The sequence below is a fragment of the Neofelis nebulosa genome, chromosome 13 (genome assembly GCF_028018385.1).
Source record: "Neofelis nebulosa isolate mNeoNeb1 chromosome 13, mNeoNeb1.pri, whole genome shotgun sequence".
Taxonomy (NCBI): domain Eukaryota; kingdom Metazoa; phylum Chordata; class Mammalia; order Carnivora; family Felidae; genus Neofelis; species Neofelis nebulosa.
Window position 1 is genome coordinate 24,836,991 of NC_080794.1, and position 16,819 is coordinate 24,853,809.

The 16,819-nt window shown below is 38.7% G+C and overlaps 1 protein-coding gene and 1 pseudogene across 3 annotated transcripts in view; both read left to right on the forward strand.

Moving 5' to 3' along the window:
• Window positions 1–16,819, forward strand: part of BICC1 (BicC family RNA binding protein 1) — a 299,149-nt gene that overhangs the window by 142,032 nt on the left and 140,298 nt on the right. The gene's annotated exons all lie outside the window — the stretch shown is intronic.
• LOC131492683 (5-hydroxytryptamine receptor 3C-like) lies at window positions 11,512–14,069 on the forward strand (annotated as a pseudogene).

Here is a 16,819-nt window from a genome sequence, read left to right on the forward strand (position 1 = left end):
ATTTTATGACTATTATTCTAAATTCACTTTCTGTTATATTATTTAAATCCTTTTTGATCAGTTCATTAGCTGTTGTTATTTCCTGGAGATTCTTCTGAGGGGAATTCTTCCGTTTGGTCATTTTGGATAGTCCCTGGAGTGGTGAGGACCTGCAGGGCACTTCCCCCATGCTGTGGTGTATAACTGGAGTTGGTGGGCGGGGCCGCAGTCAGACCTGATGTCTGCCCCCAGCCCACCGCTGGGGCCACAGTCAGACTGGTGTGTGCCTTCCCTTCCCCTCTCCTAGGGGCAGAATTCCCTGTGGGTTGGCGTGGCCCGTCTGGGCTACTTGCACACTGCCAGGCTTGTGGTGCTGGGGATCTGGCGTATTAGCTGGGGTGGGTAGGCAAGGGGCACGGGGGCAGGAGGGGCAGGCTTAGCTCGCTTCTCCTTAGGTGATCCACTTCAGGAGGGGCCCTGTGGCCGCGAGGGAGTCAGATCTGCTGCTGGAGGTTTGGCTTCGCAGGAGCACAGAGTTGGGTGTTTGCGCGGAGGGAGCAAGTTCCCTGGCAGGAACTGGTTCCCTTTGGGATTTTGGCTGGGGGATGGGCGGGGGAGATGGCGCTGGTGAGCGCCTTTGTTCCCCACCAAACTGAGCTCTGTCATCCGGGGGCTCAGCAGCTCTCCCTCCCTTTGTCCTCCAGCCTTCCCGCTTTCTGAGCAGAGCTGTTAACTTCTGACCTCCCAGACGCTAAGTCGCGCTTGCTGTCGGAACACACTCCCTCCGGCCCCTCCGCTTTTGCCAGCCAGACTCGGGGGCTCTGCTTGGCCGGCGAGCCGCCCCTCCGCCCCGGCTCCTTCCCGCCAGTCCGTGGAGCGCGCACCGCCTCGCCGCCCTTCCTACCCTCTTCCCTGGGCCTCTCATCTGCGCTTGGCTCTGGAGACTCCGTTCTGCTAATCCTCTGGCGGTTTTCTGGGTTATTTAGGCAGGTGTAGGTGGAATCTAAGTGATCAGCAGGATGTGCGGTGAGCCCAGCGTCCTCCTACGCCGCCATCTTCCCTCTCCTCTCCGTTGTTTTTATTTTAAAATAGTGTTGAACTTCCAAAAATGTTGCACAGAGCTCTTGCATTCGTATGACTCAGATTCCCAATTATTAATATTTTATTTAACTCTCCCCCTTTTCTGTTAATCTGTGTAGGCTTTTTCTGACATGTTCCATCACCCCTAAATGAGGAGGTTGGTACTGTTACCAGAGACAGCACAGTGAGAGAAGATGGGAAGGCGTGGACAATTGTCTGTTATTGTCAGGAAATCAGTGTTACACAAAACCACCATGCAATCCACACATCCCATTCCAATTTCACCAAATGCCCCCAGTAGTGTCTCTTTTTCCCTGCCTGGGCCAGGACCATATGCAAGAATATGTGTTGAATTTAGATACCATGTGTGTCAGTCTTCTTCAGTTTAGAATCTATTCCTCTGTCTTTTCCCTGTTTCTCATGTCTTTGAAAGGCCTTTCATTCTGTACAACCCTCAATTGGAACCATCCAGTGTTTTCTCATGACCAGATTCAGGCCATGCTTTCCTGGCAGGAATGGCACCATGCTCTTTTCAGTGTATCACCTCAGGAAACATATAGTGTCAATCTGTTTCACCACTGGTAAGTAATATTAAATATGATCACTTTCTCAAGTTGGTAAACAGTGCTTTCTCCATTATCACCATTATCCCCTTTCTATTGAACTAGTATTTTGTGAGATGTTCCCATATTATGCTAATATCCTGTTCTTCATCAAATCTCCACCTGGCTTTTTTTTTTTTTTTGAGACTACCATGATAGTTACTGAATGATAATTATTTTCAATGTTTCATCCACATCTATTAGTTGATATTCTATAAGAAAGAACTTTCTTCCCTATTTATTTATTCATTTGCTTATTCATATCAATATGGATTTATGAATTACCCTTTTATTCAGTGGATTATAATTTGATAATCTCATTATTTTGATACTGAAAATTGTCCTAGATTTGAGCCTTTCCTAATTGATTCCTGTTTTTGTTTGTTTGCTTGCTTTTGACACATTCCTATCATTCTTTGAGCATTGGGACAAGATGTTCCAGGCTTGTCTTTTACTTCCCTGTCCTGACCCTCCTTCTTTTGAGTAGATTATGGTAACTAGAATTACAATCTGGGTCTCAGTGCTGTCATTGCTCCTACACCCTCTCAGCAAACAGAACTAGGAGATGTATATATGTATACATAATACACACATGTATATCTGTGCTATTTCTATACCTGTATCTGTATAACTTTAGAAAGATATGTTTATTCTGATAATTCAAATTGTAACCCAGTACCTCCAGTGCTTTTTCTAGCCTTCCCTCTTCTTCAGAAATTGAGAAAGCTGGCTCCCATTATCCTCAGTATATTACTTTTTTGTCCAGTTAATTAATTCTGCTTCATGTAATCAATATTCCAATCACTCAGGAATCCTCCTTCCTCTGCCACCTTTGTGTTCCCCTCACCTAACCCCTTTCCTTAGCTGCCAGGCATGCTGCCCAAGATGCCTCTTCATAGCACCCCCTCCCATCATGGTGCTATTTCCTAAGTCTTTCTCATCTTCACGCCAGGGAGGAGGAGAAGGGAAGGGAAAAACAAAAGGTCCTTCTAAGTGACTTAATGTGCTGCAAGTTGAAGATCACTGTATTTAACATGTTACATGCATTGTCTTTTTAAATTTCAAGCCATGTATTCTTTCCTCATGAAGTATTTGAGATTTAACAAATATATATTTATTGTCAGCTTCTCTTTTTATAATTTGTCCATTTCTCCCATACATGGAGTAGAGGTAAATTTTTACTAATCGTGAGACTATAGTGGGGTATTGACAGCTGGATTTTTATTTTAATGTTTTAAATTTCCTTAGTGGTAATAGGATGTGGTTTCTAAAATGACTTGACCTGGTATATTGGTAGCAACCTGGCACTGTCAGGTTTTTTAAGGAGGAGATTCTTTTCTTCAAATGTGTGACATTAAAAAGGCTCACATACTGATCTTGGACTTTTTTTTTTTGCTTCTGAAATCTCTCATGCTTCTTCCTGCTTCTTCACCGAATTCAGGGGCATTGTCATCAAGAGGTTCCCTGTTCCTTCTCCCTGGAGCTTAGATATGGCATTTAAAGAGGTCAGGCACCCCTACCCTAATTGCACCCCCTATCCTAACCTCATTGCCTTCAGGAAATCTGAAGGGAGAAGTAGTCTGGAGCCACTGGCTTAGATTGTAAATACCAAAGCCTAAACCCCATTATAGTTAGAAGAATCCTAGGAGTGATCTAAAGCTAAATTCCATTGCTGTGTGATTCATGATGATCTAAGACTTTTCATCTGTTTTTCATTTTCTAAAGATTGTTAAGTTGGTTGCTATTATCAACAATGTTTAGGTTTAAACAATTAAAATTAAGGTATAGAGTTACCTTTGTATGCCATGCTCAGATTTTGCTCATTTGTTGGTACAAGTTCATTTATGCAAAGGTTATATGGCACAGGTTTACCTTAGATAATCTCTTACGTAGTGGAAAATACCTGAAGTCAGCTGGAGGGTAACTGAGTACTTCAAGTAAAAATTCACTTACTTAAAAAATTGGATTAAGTATTATTGAATTTATACAGATTTAAAATCTGATAGGATTTGGATTTTTAAATATGAGGCTTTGTAGTATGATTCGTTTGACCAAAGATTAAATTCTGTAACTTTGATTTGTTAGAGTTTTGAAAGATTGAAATCAAGAAAGCAAAAACATAAAAATTAGAGTGGAGTTTGAAAAAAATTGGAAAAGTAGAGAAATATACTTTTTAACATTGAGAAAGTTCATATTTTGGAATTATAAATAATTGTTATGAAATATGAGGGATAAAAAGTTCCACCTCTTACATTCTAAATTTCTGTTCATTGTTTTCTCTGTAATGAGGTCCTTTGTGAGACACAGATGGTCATGCAGCTCTCATCATCCATAGTGTGTACATTTATGCTGAGTGGCAGCTGTCATATAGTGGGTCTGAAGCAAACTTTAGTGACTCTGGAATTAATTATTAGCCCCTCTACAGGCCAGAATACTATCAATGCAGGTCATGAAAATATCCTACCAAAAGGATATAAATGTCCCAGTGGGTTATAAAAAAAAGTGAAGATAGTGTTAAAGTGCAAAAATTGTATTTTTTTCCTGAAATTATCTGCATGAATTATACTATCTAAAATAGATTCTTTAACAAAATGGTATTTCATGTCATTTTTTGATTCTGGAAAGAGTATTTATTTTTCATAGGAATAGTCTATTTTAAAATGCCTGAATTAAGAATGAATTAAACTTCATGTTTTCCACTAATGATAAGGAAGCTAAGTATAAGACTTTTAACTAAAAATGGGAGTAATTTTGTTGTCCTTTAGTTCTTATGTCAGAAACATGAAACCAGAGGTCAGTTAAGTCTCCATAGCAATCATCTCTGTTTACAAGATGAATAACACATTTCAGTCCAGATGTCGGGAAAGTTCTTAACAAGTGAAAAAACAAAACAAAACAAAAAACACTCACCAAAAATATCAGGTGTTTTGACCAGAAACTAAGCTAGTACTTTGCATTACAATGAGGAGAAGGTGTGACATTACCACTGATGACTCCCCTGGCTTCTTAGGTCTTGTCTATGGGAATACAGGAAAGAAATGTTTTGTTGATTACATTGCAGTTTCATATGGTTCACCCTAATAAATTTGTAACAAACTAGCATGCGAATATATAGGATATTTTGTGAGAATCTGGAGTATTGAGTTCTGACAACATTCAATCAGCATGTAGAAAACTTGTATTAAATGAGTTTTTGTTGCATTTGTTCCCATCACTTCTGAAAATTCATACTTGTGCAACTAAAAGAAACTTTTTTTGGTACAGTGTCTGTAATAGTGCCTGCTACATTGTGGGCGCTCAGTAAATATTTTTTGAATAAACAAATGAAAGATATTTTTATTTGTATTTACACGTCTTGAAAATGCAATTTATAAGTTTTTATTAAAAGAACAGGGGCGCCTGGGTGGCGCAGTCGGTTAAGCGTCCGACTTCAGCCAGGTCACGATCTCGCGGTCCGTGAGTTCGAGCCCCGCGTCGGGCTCTGGGCTGATGGCTCGGAGCCCGGAGCCTGTTTCCGATTCTGTGTCTCCCTCTCTCTCTGCCCCTCCCCCGTTCATGCTCTGTCTCTCTCTGTCCCAAAAATAAATAAAAAAAAAAACGTTGAAAAAGAACAGTTTCCTTCCCATAAACTTCCAGTACCTGACAGCTGCTGATCTGTTTCTCTCGCTGCAGTTTTGCTTTTTTCAGAATGTCATATAAGTAGAATCACACAGTGTTTAGTCTTTTGTGTCTTAGACTAAATCTTTGGGATTCATCTAGGTTGTTGAGTGTACCAATAGTTTATTGCTTTGGTTCTGAGTAGTAGTCTGTTGTGTGGATATATTAGAGTATTTCTTGTTGGTCATTCACCAGTGGATGAACATTTGAATTGTTTACATTTTATAGCTATTATAAATGAATGTGCTGTGAAATCCACATACAGGTCTGTGGACAAATATTTTCATTTCTTTGGGTAAATGCCTTGGAATGGAATTGCTGGCTCCTTTGGGAAGTATATGTTTCATTTCAATCAGAAAGTGGCTCTACAATTTTGGATTCCCACCAGCAATGTATGAGAATTACCATTGTTTACAGCTTTTCCAGCACTCGGTAATGTCTTTCTTTTTAAGATTAGCCATTCTAGTGGATATGTAGCAGTTTTTCATCATGGATTTATGTTTTTTTGAAGATTGATGTTGAACAGTTGTTTATGTGACTATTGGCCATTCTTATGACTTCTGTTAAGTGTTCAAAATTTTGCTACTATGTTGTTGGGTTGTTTACTGAGTATTAAGAGTTTTGGATACAAGTCTTTTATTGGATATATGATTTGTAAGTATTTTTTTTTCCCAGTCTATGACTTTGTTCTGCATTTCAAGCATTTTTATTTGATCCTTTACATAGTTATGTTCATCTCTCTGGTAAATCCCTCACCACCATAAGCACATGTTGATCTTTTTTTTTTCAATTAGATTTTTATCATATTTATAATGATTTTAAATGTCCCTTATTTTATTTACAATACCTGGGCCATATTGGAGTCTGGTTCTGTTGACCAGGTCATCTGTTAGCAATGGTTTAATTTTCCCTTTTTGTGTTTAGTAATTTTTTAACTGAATATAAGGTTTTGTGTCCTAAAGAACAATAGAGACGGGGTAAATAATACCCATAAATGGCCAATTCTGTCTTTCCTTCAAGGCTGTTGATATAGGCATTTGTGTCAGTATTATCAAGTAGTTGAGCTAGATTTGAATTTTGTTGCTGCTATAGTTACTTTGAGGCCAACACAGACTTCAGATTTCTCCAGTATTAAATTACTAGTACCTTGAGCTTAGTAGGAGGTCTCAGTGCATTAGGGGTTTCTCAGCATTCCTAATCTACCCTCTGTTTTCAGTCCACACTGCATACCTGGGCCCCCAGCTCTCTCCGTGTTCTTGCTTCTTCACCAGCAGTGGGCTGCTGCTGCTGCTGCTGCTGCTGCTTGTTACTTGGTGCAAGGTTCTTGGTGGGTGGAGGGTGGATTGGTATGCCCCCTTCTCCCCCAGCCTCAGGTTTAGGTAGGTCTTATGTGCCTGAGCTTTAGGAAAGGGACTTACTCAGTGTTCCTGTCCTTATAACTAATTATTTTTAAAATCTGCATGATTAGTTTTGATAGTATCTTGTTCCTTCAACATACTTGTAATAAATCACTACTCATGGCTTTTCCCCTTGTACCTGTAGTGATTTTTTTTTTATTGTAAGCTCATGTACATTAGAATTTTATCCATGAGACTTCTTTGAACACTACTTTTAAATTGCTTTAAAATTTTTTTAATTCTGTCACCAAGAGTGCATGAATATAGACTTGTATTTAGGAATTCTCAGGAGATGTTCTTCTTTTTTCTCATTCCACTGAGGCAAAGCCAGACACTCATTTCTACTGTTGATCACTAAGGGGGAATTTATATTTCAGTCTCTGGGTGGGGCTTTATGTGTTTCTGTTGTGAAATTTATTTTCTGTTCTCTGAACTTGGTTTGTTAAAATCCACACTATAGGCCATGAGGTAAGAGACATTTCTATGGCAAATGCTGACTCTAGCCTTCACTTATTTATTTCTTATCACTTCTGATCTAAGGAATATTCTTATTTAGCAAAATATATTTTTATTTAAGATGTTTTCTACTTAAATAGCTTTATCTGAATGTCCAGCTTACCCTTTTCTACAAGCACAACTTGTATATGCTATCTTCTCATACCTTTGGTGTAGCAGTTGATATAGTGTATCATAATCACATGGTTCTTTTTTCTTCAGCCAAAACTAAAATTTTAATAGGTTGCTGAATGTGACTTTTTAGTTTTTGAAACCCCTGACCAAGCACAGAGAAGGTGGGGGGGGGGGTAGTATAAAGAGCTTAGACTTTTCATTTAAGTATATATTCAAATATATTTGAGCTGGAAATACACCAGCATTTATTAGCTGTGTGACCTTGAACGAATTACCTAGTTTTTGAGTCTCTTTCTTCACCTGTTGAATGCAATATAATTCCTACCTTTTTTAGGACTAAATTAGAGTGTGATTATTGTACACCTGAATCTAGTATAACACTGTATGTTAACTGTACTGGATTACAAAAATAGACTGATTAAGCAAGGCAATCTACATAAAACCTCCCTGTCATGTCACATAGTAGGCATTCAAATGTTAATGTTGTCATCTTCCTCTCTTAAATACCTGGTGAATTATTCCCTATATTTTTCCCTTGATTTATTCCCTGCAAGGAATTTTATTGTAATTAATTAATTAATTAATTAATTTAATGCTTATTTATTTTGAGAGGGAGAGGGAGTGCTCCCATGTACAAGGGAGCACGAGCTGGGGAAGGGCAGAGAGAGAGGGATAGAGAGAATTCCAAGCAGACTCCATGCTGTCAACACAGAGCCCAATGAGGGGCTCCATCTCATGAACTGTGAGATCATGTGGGCCCCAAAATCAAGAGTCGGATCGTTAACCCATTGAGCTACCCGGGCACCCCCTTGCAAGGAATTAATAAAATAGTAAAAATATCTCAGGCATTTGCTCATGTTTAATCTCTCTTCTATATTTAATAAATAACCCCCTTTGACAAATATATTGGAAGTGATGGCTTTTTCTGACTTTTCAATAATAAACAAGAGGTTTGTGATTAGGGCCAATGGAAAATTCTCAGTTCAGTTCAGCTTGTCAATTTCAAGGAAGGCACAGATTATTACTTACCAAACTAGAATTTTACTTTCTAATTAATTGCTGTGAGTTTGTACCTCTGTAGATTATAAACAAGATATAGAAGGAATTACTTAACTCTCTTTGGCCTTCTAGTCCTTTAAAAGCTAATTTGTAAAGTAGTATCGTAATAGCATTGTATGGTGACAGATGGTAGCTAACACTTGTGCTGAGCAGAGCATAAATGTACAGATTTGTGGAATCACTGTGTCATACACCTGAAACTAATGCAACATTGTGTGTCAATTGTACTTAAGTCAAAAAAAAGGTAATTTGTTAAGAATGACTTAAATTTAGTCTAGACACACAGTTTCTTACTAGCTACTATGATGGTTCTTTACCAAACTTGTTATGGGAGCACAGTCATATATTTTTTTTTATTTTTAAGCAAAGATGTCAGGCATTTGAGGGAATTTTATGAAGTCAGTTCTCATTTGTTCACTGTAATTATGAAAAAGTACAGGGTAAAGTCATTAATGCTCTAGTTTTAGGAATTAGTTTTAACTTCTCTGTGTGAGATTTTTCTCCTTTAAAAGTTAGATGTGTTATCAGGTATCTAAAACAAAACTTTTGGGGTGCTTGGGTGGCTCGGTCAGTTAAGTGTCCAACTCCTGATTTCAGCTCAGGTCATGATCTCACAGCCATGAGACTGAGCCCCTCATTGGGCTCCACACTGAATGTGGAGCCTGCTTGAGATTCTCTCTCTTTCTCTCTCTCCCTTTCCTTCTCTCTTTCTCTCCCTCTCCCCTGCCCCTTCCCCACTCGCACATGTGCTCTTTCTCTAAAAAAAATTTTTTTAAGTAAAACAAAACTTTTAAGTACTCTTTTTTTGGGGGGGGAGGGCAGAGGGAGGGCAACTCCCTTCCCTACCTTCTTGTGGAATGAGTGAGGAATAGTAAAATTGGATAAAGACAAGGAAGGGTAGAGGTAGAGGGAAATTAGGAAGTCTGACCATCTGTTACCAGTCTCTAAAAGATCAAAATCACCTTTTAATGAGTTAAAATATTCAGTTAAGTCTTTTATTTTGCATATGAGTGTCAGGTGACTTATACTGATAAGAACATATAGCTAGTTAATTGTAGAGCCAGGAATAAAAGCCTCTCCAGACTCAGCTGTGTGATCCTAAGCAAGTTCTTTAATCTCTCCAAATGTGCTTTTCAAGTGTCAAATGGGGATCATGCCTGCTTTATAAGGTTGTATGGAGAAAGTGGAGCTCATGTATATTTGTGTTTATGAAGTGCTGGTGCATACCAGGTACTCAATAAATGGCTTTTTTCCCCCATTGTATCATCTTGGTTTGCTGTAAATTAATTTTTTTGTGAACATAATAAATAATAAGTTTGCCAGTAAACACAGAATTGAAAATTTTATGGTCTTTCACTTTTTAACAGAATGTACAGGGTACAGACTGGGAGTAAAACTTGGTTTAAAAGATTCCCTGAATCATTTTAGCTTGAAAAAGTGGAAGTTTTACATTATCTTTAGATGCTCTGATTTTGGTCAGTGCATTATTGCCTTGGGTCAGATATACCAATTTATACAAAGAGCATTCTCAAAGACATTTCCTTGCCTTTTCCTCTGTGAATTTTTCTTATGTGAGCTTTGATGCTCACTTGAATGACCTTATAAAAGAAAAGGAAAATATCAGTGATGTTTAAAACTTACACTTTCCACTCAATTTTTTTCCAGATAAATTTACAGTGTTCTGCATCTCACCTTTCTGTTTGACCCTGGTTGAAAAACTCAAAATTTTCCTTTAGCACAACAGCCTGTATTCCACTGGTCACATTTGAGCTTTACACCATTTCATTTTTCCTTTTAACAAACACACATTCCAAGGATTGCATCAATTTAAAATGGATGGAGTGAGTTGACATTCTCTTATTTGGGAAAACTTGGTTTTATTGATGAAATGGAGTTTGATGTTTGTTTACCACATTTATGGAAAGCATTTTGCTTTAGGCTGGTTACAGTGTGCAAAGCAAAACCCAGCAACTTATAAAACAAGATTTCTCTTCCCTCTCTAAAACTTGTGGCTGTACCTAGTTCAGTATTTTTTCTGTCAGGCCAGGGAAGAATTTAAAAACTGAGAACTTGGAATTCAGAGAGATACATGCACCACTGTATTTATAGCAGCATTGTTTACAATATCCAAATTATGGAAGCAGCCCAAAGTGTCCATTGATAGATGAATGGATAAATGTAATATTATTCAGCCATAACAAAAAAAGAAAACTTGCCATTTTCAAGGACGTGGTTGGAGCTAGAGAGTATAATGCTAAGTGAAATAAGTCAAAGGCAAATACCATATGATTTCACTCATATGTGGAAGAAACCAAACAAGCAAAAGAAAAAAAAAGAGAGACAAACCAAGAATCAGACTCTTAACTATAGAGAACAAACTGATGGTCACCAGAGGGGAGGTGGGTAGAGTGTTGAGAGAAATAGGTGATGGGGATTAAGGAGTGCACTTGTGATGAGCATTTGGTGTTGTATGTATGAAATTGTTGAATCATTATATTGTACATCTGAAACTAATATAACACTGTATGTTACCTGTACTGGAATTAAAATTAAATTAAAAAACTGAGGACTTAGAACCATCGTTAGGCTCATTTAGCTATTTCTTTTTTTCCTTTAACAGTGGGGCTCTGAAAAAGACATAGTATCTAAATGTTTACTTGAGAGATTAATATACCTTTCTTTTGACGTTTAAAGGTATTTTATTTATTTTCAAAAAATTTTTAATGTTTATTTATTTTTGAGAGATACAGAGACAGAATGCGAGTGGGGGAGGGGCAGAGAGAGAGGGAGATACAGAATCCGAAGCAGGCTCCAGGCTCCGAGCTGTCAGCACAGAGCCCAACACAGGGCTGTGAGATCATGACCTGAGCCGAAGTTGGACAATTAACCGACTGAGCCACCCAGGCGCCCCTAAAAGGTATTTTAAAAGTTTAGTATAGGGTTGCCTGGGTATTTCACGGTTTGTGAGATGGAGCCACATGTTAGGCTCCACACTGGCAGCAAGGAGCCTGCCTGGGATTCTCTCTCTTTCTCTCTCTCTCTTTCTCTCTCTCTCTCTCTCTCTCTCTCTCTCTCTCTCTCTCTCTCTCTCTCTCTCTTTCTCTCTGTACCTCTCCCTGGTTCATGCTTTCTCTCTCTCTCAAAATAAATAAACATTAAAAAATGTTTTGTACAGTTAAAGTCTAAGTTGATGGCATGTACAGTAAGGAAAGCTACTTGTCTTAGAATATTCACCAGACTGTATGTTAAAGACTTCGTGTACTGAAAATGAGCAACAAAATATCCCAAGCACAGTGTATATGAATATGTAATTAAAACACTTGTGCTACTAAGTGAAAACTCTTTTCTTATAGTAGTATCTATAGTTGTGCTTGCCATGTTAGAAACTCTCTGTATCACCTGAAAATAATAAATGAATGAGAGTTGATTTTGAGCTTTTTAATTGGTAGTTGGTTTTGAAAAATCATTTCATAAGCTTTAATTAAAGGGATAATTTGAGCCAGCGCTCAGGGTGTGGCCTGTGGTCTGTTAAGAACAATATTGTTGCTATGTCTCCAGAAAAGAGCCAAGGAAAGGAAGATGGAAAGAGATTGGCTGCATGGGAAAGGATTCCTCCTCTGCCTTATTCTCCACTGGCTGCTTCAAGGAAGAGGAGACCATTTTACTACCAATCACTCAGGCTTTGACCAGCAGTGGGGGGAGTCCCTATTATTTTCTAAGCAGTGTTTAACAGAAAAGTTTCCATCCAGCCATCAACTACAGGATCCCCACTCATGTCTACATCTCCATCACCCTGTCTGACATCCTGGAAGTGGGTGATGCATAGCTTTAACTGATGACACAATTCCTGTGGCTAATTATGGTCTGGTACAATCCATTCATCAGGTGGAATCCCGAGGAATATGGGGGCATCAGGAAGCTCAGCATGGCAACTAAGGAGCTATGACTTCTGGTTATCTTCATTGAGTTCATAGATGTGGATTAGGTACCTACAGGTCACATGGCTTATGTCACCTGTGAAGGTTGCAGCAGATTAGATAAACCAGTGTGAGTCATCAGCAAATGTAATATGGACTATTTTCCATTTACCCTTTGATGAACAGACCTGCACACTCACCTTCAGCTCTTTCATCTCAACAGGTAGCCATCAAGGCACATCCCAGCCTATATATGATGAGGCTTCTGGTATCCTTCTGGTATCCAGTGGCTTTCTGGCTGTCATCCATGCCTTCAGCTTCTACCTACCAGCAGAAAGAGAATCATGCCCCATTCAAGACAGCACTGCTACCGGACTACACTGTCTTTCTGCTTATGACAAATGACTTATTCCCAGACATTGGCATCCCCCTCATCAGTATCTCCTTTGCCCTGTGTTCTTCTCTGATGGTACAGGTCAGCCAACTGGAGACCATTTTTATCACCTCCCTGCTACACACCTGGCTACCACCCAGCTACCACCCATGAGTTGGTGGCTCTAATGCTTGTTTCTGCATTGTACCAGCCCAAAGAAATGCTGCCCCACTGCAACCCAGAGGGGAAGTAAGGGCCTGTGTCTCATTCCTATCTGCCTGCCTGGCCCTAAGGAGCCAGTGGAGTTGGTGGGGAGGGTTCCTAGTAACAAGGAGGCAGAGTTAAATGGATGCTCTGCATCAGCAAGGGCCAGTAGGAACACAAGGCTCAGAAGCAGCACCTGGGAGTGCAGTTCAGCCACAGGATGGACATTGTACTCTTCTACCTCTGCCTGCTCTTTATGGCCTCTTATCATCATGGTCACTGTCCTCTGGAACACTTCTTCAGACGCCCACCTACAAACCCCAGTCTTGAGCTTCTCTTGCCTCTAGAAACCATCCAGGCTCTCATGCCCATCCAATCCCAGCCCCTAGCCTCAGCAACCACCTTGTTTTTAACCCAGTCCTTCCATGTGGTTTCAGACCAGACCCAGGTAGTTCCCAGAACTTCGCTCTAGAAGTTACTGAATGTCATCAACTCCCCTCAGCTCTCCCATGAGTTCTGCCTCACTCCTCAGGATTCCAGTTCCTAAACTACTTCCTTGGTTGAATCACCCTCAGTAGGCCTCATTTCAAGGGAAAAAAAAAGACAATTTGTCTTTATTCTTTGAGGATAAATTTTTAGTAAAATGCAACTAAGTCTCTAATAATTTTAAGTAATTTTAGTTGCTAATTTTTGCTAAGAAAGACCTAGGGGTTTTCTTTAAGGGAAAGAATTTGGGTTTGATAGTGGAAATTAAGGATATAAACAGTATTCCTAGGGAGACATTTAAAAATACATTAATGAATAACAATGTGACATGTGGTATGCCAGTGATAGTTATTTCCTTATTAAATGGGTCCTAAAGAGCTACCAAAGTATGGAAGTAAGAAAACAGTATACCTTAAAATGTTACATGATTCAGAATGACCATTATTTTCCCTGTATTAGCTGAAATTTTCCCGTTTCTTTATTCTGAATTATCATGGTTTCATTGCTTAAAATGTGGTAAAATATTTCTATTTAAGTATTTTTCTGCAAAGTACATATTTTAGATACTTGGTAATGATTTCAAATGGTATTAAAATGATAATATTTCTTTGTGATTGAATTGGTTATGAATTCTATAGTAGTGAACATTTATAGATTCATAATAATAGTGAAGACGTGAAGGAAAAGGAGGAGGAGGATGTGTGGTTGAATCTATTATTGTTAAGTTTTAGTTAGTGCTTTCAAAGAAGTGCAGATTAGTTACTTAAAGCTTTTCTAACATTTTATTATAAAAATACAAAAAAGTTGTAAGACGCAGGGAATACCACATACCCACTAATTAAATTTTACAATTACTTCTTTATATTTGCTTTATCTCATATGGATGTATCTATCCTTCTATTTATTTATCAATCTATCTTATTTTTTTTTGTTGCATTTCAGACTAGCAAGCAGACATCAGCACACTTCACCCCTTCATGCATACCAGTAATCAGCATTCAATATTTGGAATGTTTTGTCGTTGTTAAAGTAAATGTACTATTCATTGTTTTTTGACAAATGTGTACATCTGTGTAACCCAAACTCTTATGCAGATATAAGCCATTACCATTACTTGAAACAGTTTCCTCCTATCCCCTCTCCCAGATCCACCCCCAATTTACTGTATCAACCACTTTTCTGAGTTTTTTCACCAATGATTGTTCTAGAATATTATACAAATGGAAACACGTGGTATGTACTTTATGGTATAAGGCTTCTTTCACTGAGCATTATGTTTGTGGGGTTCCTCCTATCGTTCATATATCAGTAGTTTGTTCCTTTTTAATAATGAGTTGGATTACATTGCATATCACAGGTAATCTGTTTCCCTGTTTATGGACACCTGGCTATTTCCTGTTTTCACTATTATGAATAAGCTAGTGAGAACAAGTCTTTTACTTGCTGGGTAGTCTCAGGAACTTAAAAATTAGAATGTTAAAAATTGAACTTACCCAAGTGTTTAGCTTTTCCACAAGTCCCCAATACAGTGAGCTATACCACTATTCAGTGTTGTCCAGGTCGTAACCTTGGGTGTCATCCTTGACTGCTTACTGTCCCTGATCTGTCATGCATAACACATACAAAGTGCTGCCAGTGCTGTCTTCACATTTACTCACTCTGCCATAGGCCATAATCATTATCTTGCCCAACCCCGTATTTCAGGTGGATTGTCAAAACAACTTTCTACCTAGTCTCCTTGCCACCTGTCTTGGCCCTCACTTCATTCCTTTCTTCAAATTACTGTCAGTGATCTTTGAAAAAAAATACACATTGGGTTATGTTACTTACCTATTAAAAATATCTAGTTTCCCAGTGCTCTTAAGATAAAAAAGTAAAATCCTTATCCTACTTTGCAAGTCTCTGCATGATTGAACTCCTCCTACATCTTACCTAGTCTCATCTTTCTAGCTGTGCTGGGTTTGCATCTCTCTCATGCTTTTCTCTTTAGATCCTGCCCCCCTCTGTCATGAGTCAGGCTTTCTAGTTGGACCATCCCCATTTCACACAATTGTGTTCTGTTGGCTCACATACTAAAGATAAAAACTGCCTATGTTAGTTGAGGTTAGAGTTGTCTGTGGAAACAGAAAATCAAAGCAAACCCAAATGATTGCTATTTAATAAGTTGGAAGATTACGTCTCATAGTACAGGCCTGGTGTGGTGACAGTGCTTCCCAAAGACTTAGCAAATCAAGGTGCTTCTGCCTACACAGTTTCCTACTCCTAGTTTATGGCCCTTATCTTCATAATCCAAGTTGGAACCGCAGTCTAGTGAGCTGGATGGAAGAAGGGACAGAACATATTGAATCATGGGATTCCCTAGAATCTCCTAGCATCCCTAGGCAGAACTTAGTTTTCTGGCCATCCCTGTCTTCGAGGAAGTCAGAGTATTTAATTTAGGTGTCCATGTGCCCAGCTGAAAATTGAGGGTTCTAATTGGGAGAAAGTGGACATTGGAGTAGGCTCCTTAGAACTGTCATATCTCCCTTGGCATCACATTCTTCTCCAGCCACCCTCTTGTTTTTCTGCTTTTTGTCAGAGTCAAAACTTCTTAAAAAAGTCATCTAATCATATTCTACTTCTCAACTCACTCCAACTCCTGCACTTACCCTTCCACTGATGTTTTAAAATTCCAAGGGATACTTTGAAGTCTTTCATTTGACTTAATTTCTCAGGAGCTTTCAGTTCTTCTTTCTTTAAGGAACTCTCCTGTGTGGGGATTAGTCTGGAGTTTTCCCTTTGTTCTCTATGACTTCCTCATTGTCTGCTACCATTCTGGAAGCTCATTCCCTCCCTGGTGTTTTCAGCATCTCATGTTCTACCCAATGTCTAAATGTTGGAATTCTTGAGGTTTAGTTTATTTTTTTATTAAAGTCACACTACGTAAGATTATTTTAACCATTTTTAAGTGGCATTAAGTATATTCACCCTGTTTTGCAACCGTCACCACCATCCATGTTCAGAACTTTTTCACCTTCCCAAAGCGAAACTTCGTGACCATGAAACAATACCTATTCCCTATTCCCCTGACCTCCATTCTACTTACCATTCTACTTTGTCTCAAGGTTAGTTTCACACCCAAATTAGGAGGACCTTTGTTTTTTCTGTCTTTAGTAGGTGAGAGTCTCAAATTCCATGATCTAAAATATCTAATTCCAAATTTATAGTTCCAATTAAATTTTTTTCCTTCTGATCACTAGATTCTTATCACCTTAGCCTGATATTTCCACTTGGCTATAAATCTACTAGAGTGGCTCATAGACTTCAAAAATGTAACTTAACTAAATTTTAACTTTTATTTTCTTAGTCTCATTTGGTTTCTTTCTTTCTTCTAGTCTCCGTGATTGCATGAGCCATCTAGTTATTTGAACCAGAAACCTGATTGACAACTTGATA